A 22,381-nucleotide genomic window follows, 5' to 3' on the forward strand; every position below is an offset into this window, starting at 1 on the left:
TTAATTATTAGCATTTTAATAAATATCAACTTTAAAATATGTATGTATCAGATTTCAAGCATATGGCCTACTTAATCTTCTAGTATAACACCTATATTTTTAATAAACAAAATTTTAAAGATTCCCCTATGAGAATTGTGTATGTCAACCTTGCTTTCACTGAAATCTGTTATTCAACTTCTGTCTTTGTTCCTAGTATTGCGAGGTTACAGGGAAAGGAGATTTCCTCTACTCAAGAACCACTGTGACTTATAGGAGAGAAGTTCTAGAATGGCTTTCCAGAGTGTTTTCTGCAAAAGACTTGTGTGCTATGGGCATCCTGGCAGATTCATATATTGGGGCCTGAAACCCAGGGTGACAATATTAAGAAGTGGGTTCCTTGAGTAGTCATGAGAATTCTAGGGATGGTACTAAAGTGCCTTTATATATTCCTCTTGCTCCCTTTTTCCATAAAAAGATGCCTCAAGAAGGTGCTACTTGAAGCAGAGAGCAAGCCCTGCCCAGATACTGAATGTGCTGGCATCCTGTTCTAGGATTCCTTGCCCTCCATAACTGTGATCAATAAATTTATATTGTTTATAAACTACGCAGTCTAAGGTGTTTTGTTATAGAAGCCTGAATGGATTAAGATAATGTTTATGTGTGCTTGTGTGTTTTATATACAGACACACTCACATATATTTGCAGGTGTGTTTTATATACATATAAATCGACATCTGTATTTACCACACCCACATATATGTGTGTATTTGAAGTACAGTACTATACGAAGGAAAACCACAGTGATAAAGACAGAAGGTTCCTAATGACTAACAGTCCAACTGCTCTGTTTTAGAGTTGAGGAAACCAAAGCCCAGAGAGCTCATGTGACATTTTGGAAATCAGATAGTCTGTGTGTGCTTCTCACGCAAAGCTCTAGACTTTTAGTTGAAAGCCTTTTTCAGGACCCGTAGCGTCTTCCATGAATGCATCTCCTCACCTGGCTGAGGATTGGGTCCACATGACCAGCCGAGATACACACCACTCTTGAAAGATAATGACAAGGAGACCCATTTCTTGAATCTGATCCTTAAGTACTCTTTTTGCACCTCCTCCATTCCCAGAAGAATTTTCACCCTTCTCTTCTCTAAGCCTCATTGTTATTACAGCAGGAAATTGGAAAAATTCTCATGCCAAAATTGTTGTGCTGACATTATAAAGCCACACAGAGCTGCTGATGGAAGGTGTCTGTTGGGGGAGAAGGCAAGAAAGAGGAAGAAGGGGGGACCGTTAATGATGGAAAAATGGGAAAGGAAATTAGACACAGGAAGGCAGAGAGAGAGAGAGAGAGAGAGAGAGAGAGAGAGAGAGAGAGAGAGAAGAGAGAGAAGAGAATTGAAGAGAAAAGAAATAAAGTAAGAAAAAGCGTAGTAAAGCTGAGGCAGAGATACCAGAGGACTTAGAACAAGCTTACTTTTAAACAGTGTATTAGTTACTTTTTTAAATAATATGCTCAATATATATTTCTTCATCGCTCAGGTGTGAACTTTCAGATGACTCGCCTCCATATTTAAAAGAGGAGGTCCAATGGTTTATATAAAAATGCCAAATAAACACAGTGTTTACTTCTATTTTTGAGATTTTTTTTGTAGTATATTTGCACTTTGGAAGGAGAGGCAGAGAGAAGAAAGGAGAGAAGAAGGGAGGTGAGAGAATAGGACAGGAAAACCCAGTGCTAGCAACAAGATCTAGAGTCAGATTCAGAAACTGCAGAAGAAAGAACTACAGAGAGAGCCTGCTTTTGTGCCTGGAATGAGGCTTAGAGAGTGGAGTTTTTCAACTCATCCTCAGAAGTAACGGAGGCTGGGCTGGGGTTGTCGCTCAGAGGTAGAGCGCTTGCCTGGAACGTGTGAGGCACTGGGTTTGATCCACAGCACCACATACAAATAAATAGATAAAGGTGTTGTGTCCATCTACAACTAAATAAAAAAAATTGTGAATGAGGCCAAAGGCCTGGGAAGGCACATCCTAGGAAAGCAAAGGCTTCCCTCAAGCCCCTGGGTGAGGGGTTTTGAGGGAAGGTGGAGTTAGAACTGGCAAAGGGCGACCTCTTTTAAAGAACGGATTGGAGAGGTTATTTCCAATGGATGGTTCTGGAAAAAAAAATGACTGATCTCTTCTTTCTAAGTTGATTATTGGTATATCATCTCAATAGGTATTATGGACTAACTTGCATTCCCTCAAAAGACATATGTGGAAGACCTAATCTCAAATATGACCATGTGCCTTAAGGAGGCAATTAGGGTCCGTGAAGTCATACTGGTGGGGCCCTTAATCTGACTGTACTGGTTTGCTGGTAAAAACAGACAACAGATTTCCCTTTCTTTCTCTCTCTGAGTGAAAAAATACCATGTGACTTTCACACCCATTTTATAAATGGACAAGTAAATGATGGTACCTCTTTAGAGATCCAGGTTCCTGAGGGCTGCGCATCAGGATGTGGCAAGGTTGAACCTGGTCTCCTGACCCCGTCCAGTACTGTCTTCAGCCAGAAATGCTCCTTCTCTGGTTAAGCAGTTAGAACTCACTTAGAGTTACCATTTGCTTAAATTTATCTGAAAAATAAAATATGTTTCTTCAGTGCTCAATGTGATCATAGCCAGGAATTTTTTGGCAACAATTTTTATCATCACAATACATTCTGGTGTACTAATTGGTTGAAGGGGATGGTGGAGCTCAATACCCATCCATAATCCATGGGGGTGGGTAGGGGAGAGAGAGAGGAGAGAGTTAGAGAAGCCCTTTGGAAATAGAGACACCACGTGAACCATTGGAAGTTACATTAAACAGAGAGGAGGACTGTCAAAGTCCTGGAACTGAAAAGAAATCCAATACTGTAGCTTCAAGGCAGAATGACTTAGAAGTCAGGGCAAGAAAAATAGAAAATGACATCTGATACAGGAAAATGTCTTTGACCTGGACAATAAAATAAAATTAGCCTGCACTGCATGTTGAGAATGCAGGGTTTTAAAAGAAGAGAATTTTGGCAATGGTAGTGACTTAGCTTTATGCAGTGGAAAAACTTAACCATATATTGGTACAAATACTTTTTGCTTTGACCGTGGTGGGTGACCGTTTCAAAATGCATTTTGCACCATCCTCCCAGATGTGGAAGACCTGTGATAACTTAAATTGAGCAACAAATATGACATTTGTGGTAACTGAAACAATTTCAGATGATTAGAGATACACTCTTTTGAGAAAAGTAGTGGTAATGGAGCAGAACGCTATTGTCCATGCTTGAAAGTGAGAGGAATTAAAGTCTTTGAAAATATACATATTTCCATATGTACAATATGGAAAAAATAAAGGATATGATTTCCAACCTCTTTTAATGCACTTTTGTCAATTTTGTTGACATGTTCACAAAACTGAAAAGTTGGTGGGTTAAGTACTCAATTATGACAGCAGAGGCCAAATAGCCATGCATCCTCATGTTGGCTTTTTCAACCTTCTTCATTTCCCTCCTGTCCCTCACCTCTCCTTCCTAGAATCGCTTCCCAAATAAACTACCTGCTCACAAGACTATGCTTCAGGTCCTGATTTAGGGAAACTCGGTTAAGACAGTAAATTATAGGAAATATCTTAGAATATAGACAGACCTTCAAGATGAAAGTTTGGGGTATTGATGTGTAGACTCTGTTGCTTAAAGGCCCTAGCTCCCAACCTGGGGCACACTTGTACCAGGACACACAGTAATGTTTCCACTAACTTCGCACTGTATTTCCACCTGGTCATTTGAGGCTTCTCTTATTGAACCAACAGTCAAAGAACAGTTCCCTAGGAGTTGCTGTGCTGGTGGAGATAATGGACCCTGGCTAGGAGGAGGCACCAACATAGTTGACATAGAATAGAGATAGGAATTTAGCAGATTAACTAAAGCGACTCTTGATGCTTCCATGCATCGTCATAACAATAAACAGGCAATTGAAGCAACCAAGCACAACAAGAGCCACCAAAGCCTCTGGTCCCAAAGGGATGAAGTTCTGGGAAGTCATCAGGAAGCAACCTGAACCAGCTGTAGTACTTGGCTAGGAGTGGGAGAAATCCATAGAAGGTTCTGGAGGAGAGAGGTGATGAATACTAACTACGGCTTGGAACAGTCGTGGCCATGAGAATCCAGCTTGTTTCACTTATAGAGTAGTGGCTAGCCACTTCCTTGAAGGATATGAACTTAGTGGAAGTCATAAGAAAATCTGAGTGGCACTAAGGGTGGACTATATTAGTGACCTCTTGTGAGCTGTCAGACCATCTTAGCACTACTTCTTACTTCAGTTGCTTTTGTGACCAACCATTCAATCTATAGGGTGCAGAGTTATTTTAACCAAAATAGCAAAGAAAGGTCAATGTTTGAATGTGGTATTTCCCATGGGTTTATGCTTGAGAGTAGGATTGAGAGCCAAGGAAAGATTTCTTCCTCCATTCAACCCATGGGAGAGTAGTTCTTAAATACATTCTAGAAGGACCCCCATCCAAGGTGGCAACCAGCTCCATTGTGTTTCCTCACTGTTGGTTATGAAAGGGAAGCGAGGAACCAGGAGATGGGTGAGTGAGAAATGAAAGACAAAGACCAGGCAGAGATACAATCAAGAGTTTATTTGTCAGAGCTGACAAATAAAGGCATATCTCTCTATAGATGGAGAGAGGCAAAACAGGCTTGGGGTTTGGGACTTTTGTGGGGTAGGCTCAGGGGTTAGAGCCTGGCAGGTCCTAATGGGGATGGTTAAGAGTAGGGGAGTGGTGAACCTTTCTCAGAAACACCCTCGGGTGGAAAGTGAAATTTCTCTTAAAATGGCGGCTGTCACTTAAAATGGACGTACAGATGCTAAGCAAGGACTTACAGGTTGGTTTTCTCTCAGTGTATTTTATTTTTCCTGCTCCTCACTCTTGCTTCCATGAACCACTTTCCAAACGAACTCTCTACGTACAAGCTATTGTCTTAGTGTCTGCTTTTGGGGGAATCCAAACTAAGACAATGTGATTTGGCTTTGTCCTCTCAATGCACTGGGTAATATTTAGTAAATGCTATATTATTAGATTTTTATTTATTTGTTTGAGACTGTTTGCCTTTAAATTATGAAATTTTGAATTATTCACATTATTACATTTGTAGTTTACAAACAATATTTTCTTTTTTCTATTCTTTCTTGCTGTCTACTATCATCAGTCTTTTTTCTTTTTCCTTTCTATATCCAGTTCTCAGAATAATGATATTTGGGGGTCTCATAAGGGCTTACAATTCTAAGCAGATGACTAATGCCAATGTGGGTGAGTAATCCTTCATGTTTGCTGTGAACTTTTTCCCTACTCTGTTGCTTACTTTCTAATTAGTGGATTTTTAGGAAAAAATATTTTTCTCATACTTAAAAGTTTAACAATAGGGAATAGTTAAGGACATAGGACTATATGTACTAAACTAAGTGATACTAGCTTTTAAAACAACAATCAGCAAAATTTATTTATAGTATAACATTGAATTAAAAAAAGAATCCAAACTGTAGTATATTGAATGTAACAACTATAAAAATATACTGATAATTATTAATTCAAGATGGGAACAGCTTTAATATCTTAGTATTGGGCCCAAGGACAACAATATATTTAAAATCTTATCTAATACTGCGAGAGTCCTCAAAAGTAATTTTAAACATAAATAAGTGAAACACGATTTTTGTCTCTGAATAATCTGGAGTAATTCAAATTTTGTTGTGCCTGTCTTTTCCATGAAGTTGGTAACATGCAGGGCTTTGTTCTTTCATTTGGAGAAAGTCACACTTTATTAATAATAACAACCCAATCTCAAGAGAAATCTCTGAGCAAAGGCACAGGGCTTAGGAATGCTAGGCCCTGCCCTTGCCTTCAGGATATTCAAAGAATATTTCCCTGGAAGCTAAAGAACAGTGAGCTTGCCTTCTTTCGTGGCCTCCTCAAACACATGTAACTTGCTGGAGCTTAAAGACTTACATTTGTAAAAGCCATTAGTGTCGATTAATGCAGACAAATGATTGAGATTGGGACATTGGGAGGTGCAACTCCACACCTTGTACCATTTATGGGCAGGAAATGAGGAACAATTAGTTTGGTGAGGCTGGAAAACACCCCCCCCCCCCCACACACACACACCCCAGCCCTGCCTGCATGGGGTCAGCTTCAGGAGAGCTCCAGGGGAGTGTAATGGGAGAAGGGGGCTGGGCCCGACTGCCATAGATGGGAGCAAGGGGCAGCAGTGTTGGCCAAAGCAGACTTCTTAGCCTAACCACCCCACATTCAAAGTTGTTGCTAATAATAATGATGCCAGCTTAAATTGTGTGACACTTTACATATAATTTTGGCTTCTTGTAAACATTTTGGAAATATACTCACTCAGTCATGGATTTGTTCATCCTTTTGTTTCCCCCAATAAATCGTCTGTTTGAGGGATCCTGTGGCGAATGGGGCATAAACTTTGCCTTCATGGAAGCTATAGCCTGGGCAATTTCAAGGCAATGTACCAGTGAAAATGCGGCCTATAGGAGCCCATCACAGGGCACTTAAATCCAGTTTCTGGAGTTCTGGAGGGCTTCTCCTAGAGGGTGAGGTCCAGGACAAGCCATGACGGATACATACAAATATGTCCATTAAAAAAAAAAAAGAAAAAATTAATTTGGAGTTTAGCAGCTTCCCAAGCCACCCAGAAACAAAGTGGGAGCCAACCTCTGTGGCTCGTAGGGCAAACAATTATACCTGAATTTTCCTAAAGGGAACTGACCTACATGTGTACCCAACACTTTTCTTAAAGTTTTTGTAAAATATTTGTAAAAAAAAAACCAAAACTATATACTATGTCTTTTGCTTAAGTAGGCTATGAAATAGGAGAGTTTCAATTCTCTTAAAAAAATTCACTCAACTATACAGTTATCAAATAAGTCCAAGGCACTTTGCTTAGCCCTAAAGTGCACACAAGAAAATTCTCCAGGGTCCCTGGGCACCAGGGACTCAATCCAGTGGAGAAGATTAAAACAAGAACTAGAATAGAATTTCCCAGATTCTGCCTTCTACTGCCTTCTGAGATAGAGGAATGAGAAATTTCTTCTGCCAGGCACAGTGGCGCACACCTATAATCCCAGCAACTCGTGAAGCTGGGGCAGGAGGATAATAAATCTGAGACCTGTCTCAGCAACATAGCCAGAATTTAGGCAACTCAGTGAGACACTGTCTCAAAGTAAAAAATAAAAAAGGAGGCTAAGGATGTAGCTCCTTGGTATAGTGCCCCCTCTGAGTTCTATCTAGAATATCAGAAAGAAAGAAATTTCTTCTGATCTAGTATAGAGTCTGACCAAGGAATTTGAATAGACCTAATAAAAGAGGTATAATATTTGAGTAAGGCCTTGACATAGGAGGCAGAGGACAGGGTCAAGCCTTTCATGTAACATGGTGTTACATGGCCATGCTGCATTTTGAATTTGTTTTTGAATGTGATGCTTTGTTGTGATAGAGAGCTATGCCCTATCTACTGCTGGTTAGTTTTTCCTCCAGCTCACCAGCCATATCTATTCCAACACCCGTTTTCCACCAGCCTGCTAATGTGAATGCTCCCTAATTTGCTACTTAAAATTGTATTTGAACTGGAAATTTTGACAACTCACTGAAGCATGTGGTAGATAAGATAACAGTTCAAAACATCCTTAGCAAGGGTGTAACAGAGATCAATAACTCAAGAGCATGAAACACAGATGAGAAAAGAGGGTAAGCATAAGGCAGCAGGGGATCTTTCAAGTGGGCTGTTACTCAGCACCAGTGAACTGTGGCCAGGTAGGAGTAGGTATGGGATGCTTTGATTTTTCCCCAGGAAGTTGGGAAACTGGATTTTTTGTGCATAATCTATAAAACATTAGATGTTGGCAATAAGTCACTGCTTTAAAATATACTATGTGAAATAATTATAGTTAATCTTCCTTACAAGCCAACAGTTTGTAACTGCAGGTCCAATAATAACTAAACTAAACTTCTTGAGCATATGGCTGTTGATGGAGCTCATTTGATTCTAACAACAAACCTTTGGAAACAGGGATGGTAATAATGCTCATTTCACAAATGAAGAAGTGACGTATACAGAAGTCAAGTCATTGTGCAAGAACACCCAGGTAGCAAGTACCAGATTCAGCCTTCAATTCAAGGCAGACTGGCTTCAGAATTTGAATTCATAAATGTTTTACTACACATGCTCCTCATCCAACAAACTCATGTAAGAAGAAAATATAGGGAAAAAAATGAATTTAATATAACTAACTTACCAAAAAATCTAGGATTAGAAACAGAGTACACTAGAGAATATTGGTCATTTATCCACAAGATCCTGTGTCCTACTGGAACCTGGGGCACAAGAAGGTATCAGACTAGGTATCATTAACCTGGGAAAAGTCAAAATTCCAGACTCAAAGTGTGTTAGTTTTTTTGTCATTGGGGCCAAAATACCCAACCAGAACAACTTACAGGAGGAAATTTATTTTGACTCACAATTACAGAGGTTCAGTCCATGCTTGGCCGGCTCCGTTGCTCTGGGCCTGAGGTGAGGCACAACATCATGGTGGAAGGTAGTGGTGGAGGAAACCTGCCTCACTCATGGCAGCCAGGAAGAGAAAGAGACAGGGAGGAGCCAAGGGAACAAAACATAATCCCCAAGGGCTCATCCCCAGAGACCTACTTCCTCCAGTCATGCCCCACCTGCCTATAGTTACCAGGTGGGGCAGGAAATTATTAATCCATCTAGTGGATTAATCCAATGATTAGATTACAGTCCTCGTGATCTAATCATTTTACCTCTGAACATTGTTATATTTTCTCCTGAGCTTTTGGGAGATACCTCATATTCAAAGCATAACACAAAGAATAGTTTATACTGAGTGCATGTCACTTTTATACTTTTATAAAGTGAAAAAATTTTAGGTTGAATCATTGTCAGGGACCGTCTGTAAAAGGCATCAACAGAGGCACAACTGAAAATCATGTACAAGGGCATGATTAATATTTGCTGGAGGAGATCAGTGAAGACTGCTTGGAGGAGTTGGCATTTGCCTTGGGTTTTAAGTAAGAAGATTTTGAGCAAGAGAATTTTAAATTGGGGAGTCACAGATAAATGTGGTAACATGAACAAAGGCACCAAGATAAGAGATAATGGTGTGCTGATGCAGAAATGCTTCTTAGTTTACTGGGATCAGAGAGCAGAATGAGTGGAAGAGAATTCTTTAGGACTGGTATTCAGGTTCAATCAACAAGTAGGGATTTTATTTATCATCGACTGGGCCAGAGAAAGTCAGCGTTTGCATGTTCTCTGGGCTGTAAGGAGAAATACAGGGGACAGCTGGCAAACATGCAAACGAAAGGGAAAGAACTTAATTTCCTGTCCCATCGAGGTTCACTGACTTGTAGAAAAAGAATTCCAGTTGGAAAGCCAGATGTCCTCATATAAAAGCAGGGGAGAGATGTGTGGAATCAGAAGATGTCTATAAAACAAGTTGAAAATTGGGAATGTGGAGGTATCTACTCAAAAGAACCATTTGAAATCAATTGGCTCAACCTAAGCCTGCAAGACTTTCCTCCGAGTGGAATGGAATGCTCATCGGGAAGGTTCTCTTCTTAGAGCAAACTGTTCAGATCAGAAAGGCAGTGTGACATGGGGGTAGGGGATTTTTGTGGTGTCATTCACTCTGGAGCTCAACAATGTCTGTGTCTTTTCCTGACTCATTGTTATAACTCAAGTCACCCCCCACCCCCAGTCTCCACATCTATACCATAAAGATGATAATATTTACCACTTTAATGATATCATAATTAACATATAGTTTGATGGTGAGCTCTTTACCTGAAATTGGATGTACTATGTGAGTGCTATACTACATGCAGAAACATGACCCTCCCCCATTCATTCTCATTGGTGAATATCTTAACTTGTTGTCTCTGATATTCGTCCATCACTTTATTTCACTATTCCTCAGGTTACATCTTTATCTCAGCATCCTCCCAATATCAACTTTCAAATCCCACCCAATTATGACCAGGATAAACAAGCACAGACAAACAGAGGTCAGAGAAAATCTCTTTGGAGAATACCAAGCTGTTCCTGACTACCAGGGGGCCTAACACAGACTGTCTTGGGGTAGCAGAAGGTGATGGGGTGGGGGCAAAGAGAGGTTCACCAGAGCTTAAAGAGCAGATGAGGCCCATCTTTGTGTTACCTCACTGACAAAATGGAGGACTTTCCCCCCACCCACCTACCTGCCCGTACATCTGAGCCAACCAAGGGCTCCCCATAGAGAACAGAACTCTTAATCCTTCTCTAACCACCTCTTGCATTTTTCATACCTATACCTTTGTCTACCTGAAATTATTTTCTTCCATATTTGATGGTCCTCTTAGACCACTGAGGCTAAAAGGCAAGTCTTACTTTTTATGGTGTCTCCTGTTTTCTTCCATATCAGCTGACCCAATGCCATGGATGTGATAGGTTCTCAGGAGATTCTTCTTCCATTAACAAATGAATAAGAATGTGGCTATTAAGAGTTAAAAGAGAACCAAGGTCCTCTTCCTAATCCAAGGCTATCATTTCTAAAAATGAGGTTCACATACTATTGGTGGGGTTCTACGAATCTCTTGAAAATAGAGGTAAAATTTTGTGCATAAAATTGAATTACTTCTTACTAAAGATTTTTCTCTTATTTTCAAAGTAGAACATGATCCACAAAATGATAAGAACCCATCCTTTTATTTTATGAATGAAACACAAAGAAAACACTTATTTTGGCTAAAGTACAGTAGTCACCAAGGTACTTGTTTTCACCAAGAGGAGAAAACAAACTTACTCCTTCTCTTCCGGGAAGCCTTGTTGGTTGTATTTACTTTCTCAATCATTCATCCATTCATTCATTCATGCATTCTTCTTTCTTCATGTGCCTACTTTGTACCCTTCACTATTGTAGCTGCCCCCATGAATTTATATTCTAGAGGAGAGAGGCAGACAGTAAACCAACCAACAAACAATATCCATACCATACTAAGGAAGAAGGTGACTAGTGCCAGGAAGTGAAAACCAACCAAAAGGATGGTGGTACCTTTGGAAAAGGATTATGCTACTAAAAACAGAAGTCAGAGAAAATCTCTTTGGAATGGAGACTTTTGAGGTGGCAATGCATTACAATCAATTCTTGTTATTTGCGGTGCTAAGTTCTCTAAAGCTCTTGTGAACACCAAATTAGCAAATACTCAAAATTATTCCCAGGGGAAATATAGGGTTAGATTCCCATGAGCCTCTGGTCACAACACCTTCATCAACCAATCAGCTCATGGCCTTGCTCTCTGCCTAAAGACACCTTTCATGAATAGGATTGATTTGTTAATAATTGAACTCAGGACCTAGGTTACTCTGACCAAATTTTCTCCATGGGGCACATTGACAGGTTTCTTTTATGTAGAAACACTAGGAAAATATTATTTGGGGACAATATGCTATGAAAAGGACACTGACAACAGTATGGAGGTAAAACAAGAAGTCAGAGCTTCTCCTCGTTGTACTTCAACTGGGTTTGGACATGTTGAACCTCTTCAATTTTTGGTGCCCTGCACATGTCTTTTGAGTTTTTATGAACACACCACATGTATTCACTTGGGGGTTACAAACACATTTTAGTGAATAGGCAAATTTGCAAATATAGAATCCTTGAATAATGAGACCAGATGATAGCTGGCTTGCTGGGTAAAGGAGGATTTCCTAGAAGACAGATTGATGCTCACAGCTTTCCTGACAGTGCTCAGTGCTCTTTAGTAGTTTAAGTTCTGTGCTTATTCTACACATTTGTCCCTGATACATTTTGGTGTAACAATTTCCTCTAAATTCACTCAAATGCTACTCAGTGGAAAAAAAAAAAAAAAGAAAGAAAGAAGTGAGAAAAACCAGACGCAGAAGGAAAGAAACTTTTCCATCCAGGAGTTTTGTTCCGGCAGACAGCCTGCTTATGTTTCCTGCAGACCTCTAAATTTTGGAACCCAATCCTAGCCACTGTGCAGGGATAATTTGTGACTCATTTCCAGTATAATTAATCTCTCCTCTCCATCTCACCTCTAACTCTCTAACTTCTCCACCCCTGAACATAGTCCAAAATAATTAACAGAGTTTCTTTTTTCTGATTGGTTACTTGTCCCAAAGAGCACTGTGCTCTTAACTGGGTGATTTCAATCAGAATGTTAAAAGCAATTGTGTGTTGTCTTAAAACTAAAATATTTCCCCTCGGGCACTGCAGTTCATATATATATATATATATATATATATAAAATGAAAATCACTGGAAACAGGAATTCTGTGAAAGGCAGTTGCAAAAAGCAGGGCTCAGCAATGTCGCTTGGCCATGCTAAAGGAGGTCTTGCAGTGGAGTAATGGACTGTGCCAGCAAGGGGTGAGTAAGTATGCTCCACATCATTCACACAATGACGAATTCACACAACAAAGTATTCCTTAGAATAGGTCTCCTTCGTTGCGTGACATGCAAGTGTATCCTGGGACCCTAGAAAGACAAAATATAATTTTCCTCTTTATACACATCCATAACTTATCAAAAAATGTTTTGAAATACATTTTGATGACTAGTTCATACCAAAGAAAATATTCTTAAGGTTAAAATGTTTTAGAGGTTTTAGAATTTTTAGGGTTTTGGAGTTACCATTAATAGGCACTGAAAGTCTGTACCTGATATTCTTTGGAAGAAAGTACATGTTCCTTATAATGACATCTGATATCTTTAATGACCTAACCCTTCCCTGCCAATTTGGTCTCACTTCTCCTTGTTTCCCTGCATCCATCATTATTTGCCTTTTGTCAACCCATGCAGAATTTCACCAGTTCCCTCTACATTAAAGGCCTATTCACCATTGCTCATCCTTTGAAAAACCCAGTCACCTATTTATTTTTTCAGGAGAAGCATTGGAATTCAATTTTTACAAATCTGCTTACACCTCCCCATCATTGGGGAGCTTTCCAAGGACTTTGCCAGGCTCATCTGACTTCTCCTACCTTATCAGTGGAGAGCTCTGGCAAAGCTCCGGTGAACTCATGTATTTATGGGCTCACCTTCTTCACGATGCAGGGGACCCTTGACACATCTATGCATCTGTGTCCTCAACGCCCAGGAAAGTGTTTGACACAAGGTAGACACACAGGAATGTCTGCTGCATGAGGAATGAAGGAAAGAATGAAGGAATCTGAAATAAAGACCGTGTATAGGGAACAAATATACTTATCCCACTCGAGGGGTCAACATCTCCTTAGCCCTAACCATGGAGGCTGTGAGGAATATGGGTGCAGTATTGCCAGATTTCTTCTAATTTTTCAAGATATGCCAAAAAAATTCTGAATTCAAGTGTAAAATATCACAATTTTAAATTTTTGCAAGTCATTTTAAATTATTTGAAACCTGGCCTGGCAAAGGTAATATAGGCTTCCTAATATGTAGCCTTTGGTCTAGAATGCAATTTGCATCCCTTTGCATATAATCTATACCTTTCTAAACAGGTACCCACCTGTCTACATTCTTGACTTTATTTTTACCCACTCTTGGCTACCACCTTTAGTTCCTATTATCTTTTGATGACAACTCCTGCTTATATTCTGCAAGCACATTGTAGCTGCTTTTCCATTTATGGGCTTCTCTTTACCTATTCTTCAAAGGAAAAATTCTCTCCCATTTCCACACTGGATTCACCTGCCTTACCTATTCGTATGAGCACCTCTACTCCTTAGATAGACTCTCTCCTCTAGGATATAACAGAACTCTAGGTGAATTTCTTGCCACCATTTATTTCAGTCAGTTGTCTGTGAGCTATTCTAAAGCATTATTTTACTTATCTATTTTTCAGAATTGTATTGAATTTCTCCACTGTGCTAGGTACTGTGTTATTACAAGGGATTCAGATGTGAAATCTACATTGTCTCTGTTTCCAAGGAGCCCTCTATTTTAAAAGGACAATATTTTCATTTATCTCATAACCTTTAGCAATTTGCACCTAATAAGGGCTCAAAATTTCATTAAATGAGTCGAGTGTGCAATGCTAATTTTCTGAGCATTTATGATGAACTTTGTGGGAATAAAAATGCACTATGGTTCCTTTGCACATAGCAAGTATTAAATAGATATTTGGAAACGTGTTGTAAGGCATGAAGACCCCTTGGATTTTTACAGTCTGGTTGGAAATACTGCATCTTTTTTTTTAATCTCTCTACATCTGCATATATTAATGGAAAATAATTACACTGTATCCTTGCACTGAATGCTTATACATGCACATAGGAGACATTAGTGAGTATTTGCTAATGATGAGTGACTCTACAAACTAGACATTATTGTTCTGATTTTATAAATAAGAAAATCAAAGCCAGAAATGGACAGTGACTTGTCCAATATCCAAGTCACAAGTTCTCTCAAATTGTGGTTCTTTGGCACCTTTAGTATTGTTTGGGAACTTGGTAGGAAGGAAAATTCTTCAGGCCTATTGAATCAGAAATCCAGGGGTTCTGACTCACACCAAAATTTGAGACCTTCCTACCCAGGGTATCAGGTCCATCTGGCTTAAAATCCTAAACCAAGGTCTATCTACAGCCAAGGGAATATTTAAGACTACATTTTCCAAAGTTTGTTTTGTGGAACATTTTCTGTTCAATATGAATAAGTATTACTTGACAAAATTTTTTTTTCATGTCTAATACATTTGGGAAATACTATGTGAGGCAAAGTCAAACAAGGTTCTCTACAATAGGGTTTTTCAGAGATTATGAGGTACTCTGAATTGTCCACCTCTAAGTCTTACTTGAGGCAGTACTGAGTGTGGGCTTGGTGTTGGTTCTCTGCATTCAAATTCTTTCTTTATCATTTACCATCTGGGTGCCCCTGAGCAAATTGGCTAATTGTTCTGTCTCTTTTAATCTGTAAAATGGCTAATAATAATAATGCCTACTTCCTAGGTTTTGTGTGTATATTGATAGGTAATGGAAGCAAACATATTGATCTACTAGAAGTTGAGAGCAGAATGGTGGGTACCAGAGAATGGGGTGAAAGGAAAGGCTGATAGATACTGACAGTTTAGAGTAGGATGTTCTGGTGTGCTGTTGGCACAGGAGGGTAATAGAGGTAACTGCTATATACAGGGATATCTCAATAAGCCAAAAAGATGGATCTTGAATGTTTTCATCATAAAGAAATGATAAATGTTTGAGATAGATATGTTCAAACCAATTTAAACCTTATTCAATATATAAACTTATTGTAAGATCACATAATACCCCATTAATTGATATAATTTTATGTTTAAGTATCATTTAAAATAAATTTAATTAATAAAAACAGTAACATCATAAAGAATGGTATATAGTCAGCTTTCAATGGATGTTAGCCATTATACATTTTTCTTGATGTTATCAGTATTGTTACAAAGTTCTGTAGATTAGATCATTCAATAGCTACATCATCCCCTTTGTAGGGTGCCTTCCTACACTAACTAGAAATCTAAGACCAGTGTTTCTTAAACATTCTTGGACCAAGAAGCAATGTGTGACTAAGGTGTGTCAAGCCAACACACTTAAACAGGTTTTTAGAAGGAAAAAAAAAAGACAATGGGAGAAGGAAGCCCAATAGGGTGATTGCATCTTTTGAACAGGAAAAATGGAGAGTTGTTTGGTTCCTCAGGGGAAGTTGAAGCAGAAGTTCTGGACTCCAGTCTTAGTATCTTGGATGCTCTTTGGCAGGTGGCAGCAGTGGCAATGAGAATTCTGCATTTGTGGTTCAAGGAGCAGCAGTGCTGGCATCAGCCTAGGGCTTATTAGAAATGAAGATGTTCAGACATACCCTAGACCAATAGAATCAGAAGCAGTATTATCCAGATCCCAGATCTGGGTGCATATTAAACTTTGGGACTCAGTGCACTAGAAGTCCTATGGGTAATACTTATGGTATGGCAGGAAATCTTCATTGATTGCACTTGAGCATTGAACTTTCAGATGTATAATATGATTTCTATAAAAGTCTTTTAGCTGAAATTAGCTAGTGTGGAATCTATTATTTGCAACTAAAAGTTCTGACCACAGAGTCTTTTGCGGGGAGGAAGGAGGGAATTTAATGTGTGATACTTAGCAACGCACTGTTGGTAAAACAACAGGGAATAAAAGCCCACGTATATAATAGGAGACCGGATTTGGGAGGGAAGTCCACTTTTATTCCCTTGAATCTGTTGCTCATAAAGGCAATAGGAGTTTTGCATTAACAAGTGTAAAAATCCTCAGCAGACAGAGCTGGATTGTGTTTAAAACAATCTGGCAATTTTTCAGTGGGAGGGGCACTAATTTGCTCCCATGCACTTTGGATAAACATTTATCTCTCCTTACAGAAACCTTACTTCATATGTGTAAATTGTCTTGGTTAGTTATAACTAACTAACCTCAGCAAGATGCTGAGGTCATGTGTTAGAAACTGACTTAATCCAATTGGGTCAGACACAGATTTTGTAATGTCTTTGGTAAAAACAAACAACAACAACAACAACAACAACAACAACACCTAGAGTCAAGTGTTTGGGTTGGGAAATCACTGGCTGCTCCCTTATAACCTTGCCAAAAGGTTGTTCTGAAAGCTGATCTCAGCCAAACTCTTTCATACATATAAACATTTCTTAAAAGACAAATCCAGTGTGTCTTTAGCAAGCTGACAGTGAAGAGTTCACACATGTGTTTTCTAATGTTGATAAAGTTCCAGCTGTTTATCTTATCATGTGCTATAAATACCATTTTTAATAAAAAGGTGACCCCAAGGTAGACAATGAAACTTCACAGAGACAGGGTTTAGGGACCCTTACAGTCACCATAGTCCCCCAGAATTCCTTTTAACCAATGATTAGAAACATTGAGGAGTAAAGTCTATGGCACCATTCTTAATAGGCTATAGACCTCACTAAAATCTTACATCATGTTATGCCAGAGTAGAGAGAGTGAAAATTAAGAATGTGGGAAAATCTGCAAAATATTTCAGCCAATTCTTAGGCATTTCATCATGAAGATACTCTAACATTAATCACGATAATAAACCTACCATCAATTTCGCCAATTAAAAACACTTAAGGAATTTGCTTTACTAAAAATAACCACAGCCTTGGAACTAATTCAATCCTTGGCTCTAGCAGCTGGCTCTGGGATAGTCTTCTGGATGTAATGCTAACTGATCACCTTTCTGGTACATAATCTTGATTAACAGGGAAAGGAAGCTTGGTTCCTAATGAAGAATACTAGTTCACCCCTTCCCCCATTGTAGGTGAGCCACGGCTGGGAACTGAGAGATGAAAAAGAGAAGGCAGTCCCTGCCTTGAGGAACCAGTGTTGACAGAACATGGTGAATAGTATGGTAGGTGAGTCCCAGGTGTGGCCATGGCCACACTAACAGTGGGTGAAAGGGGCACAGAGAAATGGGTGGTTTGTTCTGAACAGGTGACTTCTCTGAGAAAATGACTTCTAAGTTGTATTTTAAGAATGAGCAAAAGTTGGCCAGTCCTTGTATGAAGACAAGCTAGACATCATGTTCGAACAACAGCCTGAGCTTTAAACTTCATTTGAGTGATGGTGAGTTCTCACATGCTCTGCTCCATTTATTGGTATAATGGAATGAGAGGAATTTGGATTGTTAGATAGCATGAACTGGAGCTAATTATTTTAGATTCAGAAAATCAAGAATCTTAGAGTTATTACGGATATGCAAAAGACTCTGAATTAGGTAAAAGCCCTTACTGTGTATCATCACTGAATGGACTGTTCTCTTTCAGGGAGGAAGTAAAGCAAAACTTTTCACAGCTTGTTGTTATTGTTGTTGTTTGTTTTCTTTTATTCGAGCTGCTCCATTCCTCATATTCACACCTTCATAATGTGCTTCTCAGAACTCTCCAAACAGATCCTCCTGCTATTACCAACTAACTAGACCAAGTGCTCCAATTTTCTACACCTCTTAAGGGACAGAGATATTGATTTTATTTATCATGAGAGTTAAGTAGCTTCATACAAAGTGCTTACTCTAGTGCCTGTCGTGTAGTAGGAGCCAATCCACGACATTCACAATAATATTCTATTATTAATGATGTTAATAATGACAGTTTAAAAATCGTATTTTTTGTTGTTATTTGTCATACGGCTCAGGTGAGCAGAGAAGATTTATTTAGGGTGGTAGGATGGTACTAGGCCAGAAGTCATTGAGCCATTGATTCATCCTAGTAATTGAGTTCCACGTAAGTTTTGGAACTAAGCTCACAGTATTTCCCTGTGATTGGTGGCCTCAATTGGCAGTCTAAGGTAAGGATGCTGCTTGGCATAACTCCTGGAGTGCCCTCTACATGAACATGCCCATCAGTCTCCCCACTGCTGACCCTGAGCTTCCGCCCTGCTTCCCGTGCTCAGACTGCTAACTTCCACTTCCTGCCTTCCTCACTGGCTTTCTAATCTGCTGCCCACCCACAGGTAGCTAATCAGTGTCCTGCCTTCCTCCCTCAGTGGGAAGAGCACATGCTTTAAAGCCTGAGAAGCCTGGTGTGTAGTCCTGACTTTGAATGAACAGTGTGACCTGGGACAATTTACTTCACCCCTCTGTGTTTCTACTTCCTCAAGTGTATTCTAGAGATACAATATATAGCTTAAGAACTGTTGAGATGATTGTGGAAGCTGATTGATTGGCAAAGTGTTTGATACTGTGGTGGTACATAGTAGAGACTCATGAAATGAGTGGGTGATTGCTATGGCTTGATTGCTATGGTTTAGGTCCCCCAAACCTCATCCCTGGGAAACTTAATATCCAGATTCATGCTGATGGCATTTGGCATTAGGTGAGTTGAGAGGTAATTCTCCTTTGATCCTTTCACCCCTAGAGAAGTCAGAAAGTTGGGGGTCTACACCCACCATCCTAAGGCAGGGTTTCAGATGTGTGGGGCCTAGCACTTAGGTGAGTGTGGCTTATAACACATTTTAAAGAAAGAGACACCAAGCCACAGATTACATACATATGCATGTGACCTAGAACTTGAGAAAGAGTGGTCCTTGAAAGGCAATTTGGTCGACAGTTTGCAATGTTTTAAAAAGTGAGCTTTAATCTGCAGCTCACTTAACCTCTCAGGACCAAAAGCAGAAGCAGCAGTAGCATAGTGAGACTCCTTCTCCTTTCTTCTTTCCATCTGAGGGCAAGGGGGAGAGTGGGTAGGATTAACTATTACATAAAAAAGGACAGATTCACATTCCACCATCTTTGCTAACCCCCAGACCCCTCCCTTCTTGTGATAGACGTCATTATCCAGTTGTATGTATGAAGACACGAATTGGTGTCAACATAATTTATATACAACCAGAGATATGAAAAATTGTGCTGTATATGTGTAATAAGAATTGTAATGCATTCTGCTGTCATTTATTTTTTTAAAAAATCAATTAAAAAAATCTATACAACCAAAAAAAAAAAAAAAAAGGACAAATCCAGGCTCAGGCCTTGGAGTAGATGGGGAGGAGTCTTGACCTTAACTAATGCTTTCTTTCCAGTAGACCCAAATGACTTGAGAGAAACAGGAACAGAAGGTAACCCTGGAAACCCCTGGAAAGATACCTAGCCCAAAGAGAAAATGGAGATTTCCTTCTCTCCTTATTTTTCCCTAACACCAGATGTAACCCATTTGTGTCCATATTGTGTTCAGGCATATAGTAATTCTAAAGCTCACATTACAATTATTTTTTTCAGGTTGATGACTTTTCACAGAACTTAGAACTGAAGGATAGGAAGAAGATGGAACTGATGAAAGACATTCACAGATGCCTAACGTGAGACAGCTCACCAGAAACCCATTCTCTGATGGCAGTGAAATTAGGCATCTAATCATGAGACTAGAAGACTAGGCACCACTTTGTTCTAGGTATGCTGTTGGGAATTTTATGCTTTATAACAAAACACAGAATAATGGCATGCTAGAGGTATTGTCATTCCCATCTGCAAAATGCAGCTCCAGAGGTAACTGATGCACACAGGCAGCACAAGCAGTGTAAGTTCCAGACTGGTCTGCTTCCAGAGCCACTGTTCTTTTTCCCTTTTTCATGCTGTGTTCAGAATCTAACCTTTGGGGATGTGAGTCCTTGAGTTATCAGAGGGACTGCAAATTAAATACACCCCTTGGTGGCAGTTGTTTCAGAAAATGATGCCTAGTTTATTCAGTTCAATGGATTTCACTCTTCCCCATTCTCTTCTCTCTTCCCACTTTAGCCCATGTGACTTTCAATGAAAATGAAATCCGTATGTTTTTTTTATTCATTTGTACTTAACTCATCAGAATATGATTTTGAGAGAGAAAGAATAGATTTGCAGAGAAGTGAATTTTTAAAAACCCCTTTCTCTTTAGAAAACAGGATGTCGACGCTCGCCAAAATCATAAAACCTTCAAACTTTAAGTGTTAGGGTTCAGCCTAATACATAGAAGTAATGTGATTTGAGGGAGCTGTAAGTTTAGACTAACACTTTGCTGCAAGCCAAGTACCAGAGTATATGAGCCCACATTAGTGCTATCAAATGAAGGCTTTTAAGTGCCCATTAAGTGAATTTCTTCTATTAACATCATCATCATAAAAGATACTGACATTGTGGGCAAAATAGTTCACGTGTTTTTAGGATTGAAATGGATGTCAGGAGTCCCATCATTCAATGTTCTCAGCTAATGGAGAAACTGAGGCCTGGCAATGGTCTAGATGTGCACAAGGTCGTAGCACTGAACCTAAACTCTCAGTTCCTGCACTCCAGATTCATTGTTCCCTCTAAACCCTGGTGTACCATAAAAAAGCACATATGATATAAAATTACTTCTACTAAAATCTCTCCAAAATATACACCATCTTTGCATCAGATGCTGCATTAAAAATTAAATAAATAAAATGCATTCCCAGTCTTTAGGGTAAAAATAAAATCCCACTTTGTATATCACCATGAAAAATAGCCAGTTCCCCAGCCCTATTTATATTTTATTTAGAGACAAGGTCTCACTGAGTTGCTTAGCACCTCTCTTTTGCTGAGGCTGGTTTTGAACTTGTGATCCTTCTGTCTCAGCCTCCTAAGTTGCTGGGATCACAGGTGTGTGCCACCGTGCCCAGCGTAAGTGTATTATTTTTTTTAAGGCCTTTATAGTCAATTAGATTTGACTAGTATTATCCTAGGCAAGTTACACCTCAGTATAAATATCTTTAAGGGGGTTAATAGCAATGTTCACCCTGAGGATTAAAGAATGCACATGAAGGTACTTCTCAGATGTGCAAACAGGGAATACTGATTTGATGGTGTTGAATGCTAACAAAGTAGCAGGTGCCTTGCTGAGCAATTTGCAACAATTATTTATTTTAGTCTTAAAAACAACACTAATTGAGTAGTTATTATTATCTTCAATTTAGTCTTAAAAACAACACTATTGGGTAGATATTATTATCCTTAATATTTTCCTCAATTATAGTAAAGAAACTATAGTTTAGATAATAAGGGCCAGAACAGAGGCTCCACCTGGAAACTGACTTTGTAGTATTCCCCTTTAACCACAATACTTTATTTTTCATTGATAGATTAGATAATTTTATTTTGATATCATCATTCCATTCTAATATAGATAATATTATTTTTATCTTATGGGTTAAAAACCCCTACAGCCTAAAGAGTTTAATTATTTTTTGTAGCACTGGGAATTCGTTAAGTGCTCTACTAGTGAGTCACCCAATCCAGAGTTTAATATCTTCAGATCATCAAGCAGCAAGGTGAAGACCAATATACTGTTTTCCTATTCTAAGTTTTGTATTTATTCCAGTGCATCCCATTACTTCTTAGGGAGAGTTGGATCAAAATATAGAGTCCTGGAAATTGTGATAGGAGGGAGGGAAGGAAGGAAGGAAGGAAGGAAGGAAGGAGAAAGAAAATAGCAGAAATCAGTTGAGGCTGAGGAAATGGAAACCACCTTGGAAAGCACAAACCACTGCCATCCTGTGTCGGCCTGACCTCCTGCTGAGCCTCATGCAGCCATTTACTGCTGTCCATTCCTTGACACAAACCACAAGGCTTTTAGAGTGCCAGTACTTTATCTGAACTTGATCTTCCCCAGAACATTGGAGTGGCTTCAATGCTGTAGTGTATTCCAGCCTCCTTGTCTGGACAAAGGTCTTATGGGAAGGTCGTTTCCCTCAGACCCAGCGTGTGTGGCAGCCCTGACACATGAGCCTGTCTCACTGTGATTCTTTCACTTTTAGGAATTTTCAAAACATTTCCTTATATTTGCTATTGCTTTCATCCTT

This window comes from Callospermophilus lateralis, chromosome 7 (genome assembly GCF_048772815.1).
Source record: "Callospermophilus lateralis isolate mCalLat2 chromosome 7, mCalLat2.hap1, whole genome shotgun sequence".
Lineage (NCBI taxonomy): Eukaryota > Metazoa > Chordata > Mammalia > Rodentia > Sciuridae > Callospermophilus > Callospermophilus lateralis.